Raw genomic sequence first — 7,930 nt, 5'->3', positions numbered from 1 at the left:
TGCTGGGTTTGGGTTCTGGCTTTATTATCCTGGATCATCAGTGAAACTGAGCTGAAGACTGACGAGAGATTTACCCAGAATCCTCTGCAGGAGCAGTCAGCAGCAGTGTGTGTGTTTGTGTGTTTGCCCGTGAGTACATGAGTTCACTACTGTGTGTGTGTGTGTGTGTGTGTGTGTGTGCATGTTCACTGCTGTTTACGTTTGTGTGTGTGTGTGCGCATGTTCACTGCTGAGTGTGTGTGTGTGTGATAGAGAAACAGAGTGTGTGAGTGTGTGTGACATAGAGAGAGAGAGTGTGTGTGTGTGTGTGTGTGTGTGTGTGTGTGTGCATGCGTGCGTGCATGTTCACTGCTGTGTGTGTGTAACAGAGAGAGAGTGAATGTGTGTATGTGTGTGTGTGTGTGTGTATGTGTGTGTGTGAGAGAGAAAGAGAAAGTGTGTGTGTGAGTGAGTGTATGTTCATGTGTGTGAGTGTGTATGCGTGAGTGTGTGTGTGTGTGTGCATGTGTTCACCACTGTATGTTTGTGTTTGCGTGAGTGCGCATGTGTTCACTACTGTGTGTGTGTGTGTGTGTGTGTGTGTGTGAGAGAGATAGAGAGTGTGTGTGTGCGCTACGTATGTATGTGTGTGTGTGTGTGTATGTGTGAGAGAGAGTATTTGTGTGTGTACATGCATGCTTGTGTGTTTGTTTGAGAGAGTGTGTTTGTGTGTATTCATGTGCATGTGTGTGTGTGAGAGAGACAGAGTGTGTGTGTGTGCATGTCTGTCTCTGTGTGTATGTATGTGTGTGTGTGTGTGTGTGTGTGTGTGTGTGTGTTTGTGTATGCATGTGTATCTTTCTCTCTCGCTCTGTGTGTGAGAGAGAGTGTCTGTGTGTGGGTGTGTCTGTAATTATTTAATTAAATTGATAGAGAGAGAGTGTAAAAAAAAGATTTTTAATTTTATTTTATAAAACCTTTAATTACAATTATTTCCACATGTGTTATTATTGACATCAGTTCAAGCAATTCTTGATTGATGACAGACACAGTCCAGCATCACAACACCATTCACACTCAACAACAGTCACTGCATTTGTCAAGTTACAGTCATTAAATCCACAACACTTCTAGATGTTCTCCTGTGTTTAATAATAGATGCAGTGTTTTGTTCATGTCTTTGTTGATTTCATTTCTCCTAGAAACACAGATTGCTCATTTTGCTCGGTCAATAAGAACTGAATTAGTGGACATTCCTGTTTTGAACAGAAATGAGGCATTGGTGAAAATAAAGCAGTCAGGATATTAAACAGTGGAGAAAGTCTCGTACACTCTGTAAAACAATGAACAATAGTTTCTCTCTCTGGACAAAATGGACACGTCTCACTGATATTAGGGCTCATTTGTGTTCACAGCTACAGCAGCATGTAATATTCTCCACTGCAAGTGTCCTCCTCTTCTCATCAATGCTGCTTTATAGATCATTCTCCATTCTGCTTTCATGACTTCTTCTACTGCCAGTGTGTTTCTCCATACCGTGTCAGTTCTGTCTTTTAAAATGTGCTCGTTATTTATTTCCACAATATCTCTGTCAAATATTTCACCTTCGGCTGAACTAACATCAGCACTTTCATTAAAACACAGCGATGGACTATTATCCCCAACATCTCCAACAACAGCTTCAATTCTGATATCAGGGAAAACTCCTCGTCATCTGGGATAAAAAGATCCCGACTAGAACTCTCCAGCAGTGTTTTTCATTCAACATCACACTCAGTTTATCTCAGAGTTCCTGTGCAAACCTTACTGATCCTATTCCCATACATTTAGCAAGATTCACTCAGTCCAGTGCCTGCTTTGTCAACAATGTCTCTCAATCGTGGCATTGTTTTGGATACTGATATGTCCATCAATCCTGGAGTGTCATCTCCTGACAAAAACCACCGGCTCTTCAAGACTCTTGGGCCCAAACAATAGTCTCTGGATGACCTGCAGTCTATACGCTGCTCCTCTACTCACAAGACCAACCAAGCCTTGACCTCCTTCATCTCTTGGTGAGAAGAGAACACTTTGAGGGATCCAGTGTAGGTTGTCCCAGAACAAATTGACCATCTCTCTTTGAAAATTCGGTAGTAAACCAATAGGGGGGTCTCCACACGCCAGCTTGTGCCATATAGAGGATCCAGCAAGCTGTTAACTATAAGTGTGCGGCCTCTATACGATAACTGGGGAAGTAACCATTTCCATTATTGTAGAAGTCTTTGTATTTTCTCAAGCGTGCCATTCCAGTTCTTCTGAACACAGTCATCTTCACCCGAGGTATTTCAAGCCTCCTTTCTTCCATGTCAAACCTCCAGGTAACTTGGGAGGGACACCGCTCCAGCTGCCCACAAGCAGGGCTTCACTCTTTCCCCAGTTGACTTTAGCAGAGGAGATCTTTTGAAAATCACTTACAATAAAATCCAGTTTCTGAATATCTTCCGCATTCGAGATGAAACAACAACATCATCAGCACAAGCAGAAAGATGCAGAGAAACGTCACAATGAGGAACACACACACCCTTTATCTCAGAGCTTAGTTTATTCAGCACAGGTTGGATAGGCAGTGTGTACAACATCCCCGACACAGCACATCCCTGTCTAACTCCTCTCTGTACTGTAAAAGCAGCACTCAGACCACCGTCGACTTTTAATACACTTTGAATGTCTCTGTACAAAACATTGATCATATTTACAGAAGCTGGGCTCAAAGCAAACATTTCTAAAAGCTTTATTAAATATTCATGTTGTATACGGTCAAACGCTTTCTCTTGCTCTAAAGAGATCAGTCCACAATTAATACCCAATTACTTCTAAAACATCTCTAACCAAATAAACATTGTCAAAAACTGATATATTCGCTATACAATGATGTTGATCTTGGTGTATTACTTGACCTATTACCTTACTCAGTCGTGTAGCTGATGCCTTTGACAGTATTTTATAATGGGTGCAGTAAAGAGATGCTGGTCTCCAGTTGCTTCTTCTTTGCAAGTTTCCTTTATTGGTAACACAGTAATTACAGCTCTTCTGCAGCTTAATGGGAGTAAACCTTTATTCAAACTGTCATCAAGAACCAAAAGTAATGAACAATTAGAGTACAAATAACAGAAGAGTGATCTGAAAACCCAACAGGAATTATTTTACAATCTTTGACACAATCTGCTTGAAAATGAAACATGTAAAATCTATCAAGCCTTGCCATTGAAATAAAATGATTCTTACTATGTGCCCAAGTGTGCTGTCTATTTTCATGATGATCATTCCTCCACACATCGCATAAATCAAACACTCTTACTAATTGTGGAAGCACTTTTAGTGAAGCAGGATGTGTTTCTGAGTGATTTGGATCTCTCTTCTCATTCTCTGTGCTGTTAAAATGAAAACTCTTCTGATTTGATATCTTTAAGGACAGCACTAAAAGCATTGGAGAAGTCTGTTCTTTCATCTCCTTTTGTAGGAGCGTAAATATTTAAATAAGTCATTAAAATATTCTCAAGTTTTGCTTTAATTTGTAATAAATGTCCTTTGACTATTTCTTTCTCTCCACATAGAATTGGTGAAAACTGCTGTGAAAGCAATAGAGCTCCTCCTCCACTATTAGAGGACATGTGACTCATGAACACTTGAGCATCCCATTCTGTTCTCCAGTCTATTTCATTAAATAAAGCACTCTGAGACTCTTGAATGAAGGTCACATAAATACGTTTCATCTTTATAAACTCAGACAGACACATTCTCTTCTGACTGTTTCTAGCAGCATTCAAGTGTAGAGCTCCAATCTTAATGTCTCTCATAAATGATAGAAACAGTCAAAAACAGAAGAAGCTATCACACCATGTCCTGTTCTTCATCTTCACGCATTTGTTTTCTCATTTTTCTCATGGATTTTCTAAGACGGTACACTTCCTGATCACAGAAAGCTCCTTCCTTAATGCACCTCTTTACATCTCTTATAAGAGCAGATGGATCTGGACAATAGTCTTCAGCTTCAGTCTCTTTGTTTCTCTTGAAAGCTGAGTTAGTTGTTCAGTGTTGTACACCACTGGCTGCTCTTCATCCTCATTTAGTGATGAAGAAAAGAGCTGTCTGAATCATTGGAGTCTGAAGAATCGCTGTCAATGTCTGAAACTGCACTTTCATTCTCACTCTTGTCTTCTTTGGCCTGTGGTATTGTCGTCTTACCTCTGCGTTTTCTCCTTTTTATTGGAGCTTTGAAAAATGCCTCAGTTTGCATTTCCGCTTCATTTCCAGCCTCGTTGCTTTTTCCAGTGACTGCTATATGTTCTGTCAATACTGGTGTAACAATGTGACCATTCATGCCATCTATCTCAGAATTAACTGAAGCAGGTACAACAGAAGCGCCTGCAACAATTTCAGCCAGAGTCAATGTATTTGATTCAGACTCTACTGCCACCTCAGAGACTGGAGCATCAGCAGGAGATGCCACAGTCTCTGCAGCAGGTGTAATGTCAGAAACAGCACTCTGAGCAGGATCAACCGCATCAGGGCAAGCAGGGACCAAATGACAAATTTTCCACAGCCAAAACATTTTATTACACTCTCTGAAGTAGCATAGATTGTGTAATTAAAGCCCTCTACTTCAACATTGAAAGACAGATTTAACCCGTCTGTGTTGTCTTTTAACACCATATAGACTTGTCTTTTAAAAGACACTACTTAATTTAGTTATAATCGACTTTTGTAAACGTCTTTCATTGTTGGATGCTTTCAGACACGGCCATGAAATCAGTAAGCTCTGTTTTACTTGGTTTAAAGCAGACATGTGGTAAAGATCTAGAATAGACTTATGTCTGGTATCTGATCGACTAGCTTCTTTTATTAATTGCTGTACTGTTTCTCAAGCTCTGCTAACTGATCATGCGTGTATTGATCTTGAAATATCGAAGGCTTCCAATTGCGTTCTTAGACCGCCAGACTATTGTAAACTAAATACTCCCTTTTCACAATACTCTTCATACTGTTCAGGTATTAAGCAAATAATTGAACAAATCTGATTCAGACTCTGCAATGAGAAAATGGGAAACCTTTACATTTGAATGTTGAATTTCTCTATACAGTTTGGCAAAGAACTCTCCAACACAAGGGAATTGAAGAGCTCTGCAATCATTCAGGGTATAAACAATAGTGTATAGCTGCGTCCCAAATGGCACACTATACACTATGCACTCATGCACTATGTACTTACGCACTTACACACTCAACAGGATAGTACATGTATGTAGTGTTGTCCCAAATGGCACACTAATGTTTTTTTACTAAGCGGAAATTCAAACCGTTTCCCTGATGACGTTTGACGGTTGCCAAATCACTGAAATAAACAACCGAATTATCAAATAATACCTGCTGTGAGTATTGACGCATTCACCATCGGGAGGCGCTATAATCACTCTCATAGGAGAATTTTGCTTTCACCATCCAAAATAAATAAAGTTATTCAACATGTGCGTCCGATAGCTTCGCCCCTTCTGCTATGTGAGCAAACCTGCAGTCGTTGAGTGTGTGAAGTGTCCATCATTACACACTTCCTTTTAGCGGCTGAATGAGTACATCATCCGGGTAATTAAAGTGCACTTATTATTTTTTATATTTTCAGTGTGAACACACTACTTACACTATTTATACTACAAAATGGCGTAGAATAGTGCATAAGTATGCGATTTGGGACGCAGCTTATGTCTCTCCTCTCCTAGCGAACAGGACAAAGAGAAGTAATATACACTGAAGAAAGACCTTGATACTCTTTATGTGGAGACGGCCAAAGGTGCTTTCATAAGGTCAAGTGGCCAGAATTTGAAGAAAATAATTCAACCTATTTTTCTTAATTCAGAAAAGAGAAGAGGTGAGCAGAAAAGCATATCAACCCTTGATATTAATGGTCACCTCATCTCAGATGAAGGAACAATATTAAAGTTTGTATGTGAGTTTTCCCAGTCTTATTTCTTCCTTTCAGCCAGAATGCTCTGATCAACTCTTTTGTAATGTTCAGTCATTTATTCCAACCATTAATGACGATCATCATGATGTTTGAGAGACTGTAATAACTGTAGAGGAATTGGACACTATAATTACAGTAAACCCATTTAATAAAAGCCCAGGACCAGATGGTTTGCCATTTGAACTGTATAGGCTGTTTGGTAATGTTGAATATGTTCAAAGAAAGCTCAGATAGAGGAGGATTAGCTGAATCAATGAAGCAAGGCATAATCACACTGATCCCTTAACCAAATAAGGAGAAACCTTTTCTTGATAACTGGCGTCCCGTAACTCTGCTTAATTCTGATTATTAAATTCTCACTGCAGTATATGCTAGAAGATTAAACACATTTCACTCTCACAATCAGGTTTCATGAAAGATTGACATGTTTCAATAATATCCGTCTTGTTTTAGACCTTTTAGATTGCTCAGAGTTGGTGAACGATGATGCTCTCATTTTGTGTTTAGACTTTTACAAGGCCTTCAACGCTGTCGAGCATCCCTTCATCCAGACACTTTGAAGCATTTTGGCTTTGGTCAAGAGTTTGTGAGAACTGTTCAGACTCTGTATAAAGACTTCACTAGTAATGTGTCTTTGCCTCATGGAGCTTCTCCACGTTTTGTCATTGGAAGAGGAATCAGACAAGGTTGTACTGTTTCCCCTTTTCAGTTTCTGGTGGTTGCAGAGCTTCTTAATCTTTATGTGGTCAATTGCTCAAATGTTGAAGGTATTCAAATAGTGCAGATGATGCATGTGTCTCTATACATAATAAAAACAAGTCCCTGAAATATCACAGCCATTACAATGATTGTTGGATGCTTCTGGCCTTTCTGTTAATCAGAAAAATCTGTTGACAATTCTTCATTGTGATATCTCAGATGTTTGTGGAATTAAGGTCAGGCACACCATCACATATTGAAGTATTACAATAAATAAATGTTCTTCTGAAAGGATCAGAACTTTTCTAAATGTTTGAAGAAAGTCAACTGTGTTTAATTGCTGGTCTCAGAGGAACCCGACTATCCATGGACGTCTTCTACTTTCCAAAGCTGAAGGAATATCAAGGCTGCTGTATCCCGCTCTCTCCTTACAGTATATGATAATCCCGAAATGTGTACAGAGATTGATAGAGCTATATTTCAGTTCATCTGGAAAAACGGGACAGAATATGTCAAAAGAAAAACAATAAGCTTTTCTAAAGGTGGACTCACTGTTCTTGATTTGACAATGTTTAAAATGAATTGGATGAAGCACTGCCTTTACCAAAGTCATTCACTGGTTTTATATTACAAATCTCTTCTTTGACAAATGTGCTGGATTAAAACAATCATGTTCTCTATTGTGTTTAGAGTTGGTCAACTGTGGTAGCATCTTTTAATTAGGAAAAACTATTTTATTATTATTTTTACTATTTTTTATTTTTGCTCTTTTATTGATAATTTTTCTATGTTCCTTCTTATTATGAGCCTATTCCTATTTTTACTGTTTTATGCTCACATCATGTGTTTATTTTCTCTCTGTAAAGCACTTTGTGCAGCCCTGTGGCAGTTGGAAACGTGCTATATAAATAAATAGAACTTGAACTTGAATTAAACTTTTTGCTTTCTTGTGACTCCAAATGTACTAAACTTCCCATTAAATGATCAACCTTTCATAAGCAATCATTAGAAGCATGGATGTTACATGTCCATGTATTTATTATTTATTTATTTATGTTACTTTGTCGCCTTCTAGTGTTTTGTATCTGTTTGTGTTTTGATTTTAAGTTGATTCCTCCGCACCTGCAGACCATTGACTGTTGGCGATTTAAGAGCTCGCGCTGCAGTGTTTCAGTGACGGGGATTTGAGCGGCCATCCAGATGTGGAGTGGTGCTCTTTTTGTTTTCAGCCCTCGTTTATTCTGTTTTCTCCCC

Source organism: Danio rerio, chromosome 4 (assembly GCF_049306965.1).
Source record: "Danio rerio strain Tuebingen ecotype United States chromosome 4, GRCz12tu, whole genome shotgun sequence".
In the NCBI taxonomy this organism is placed as follows: Eukaryota; Metazoa; Chordata; class Actinopteri; order Cypriniformes; family Danionidae; genus Danio; species Danio rerio.
Note: the sequence above shows the minus strand (reverse complement) of the source record.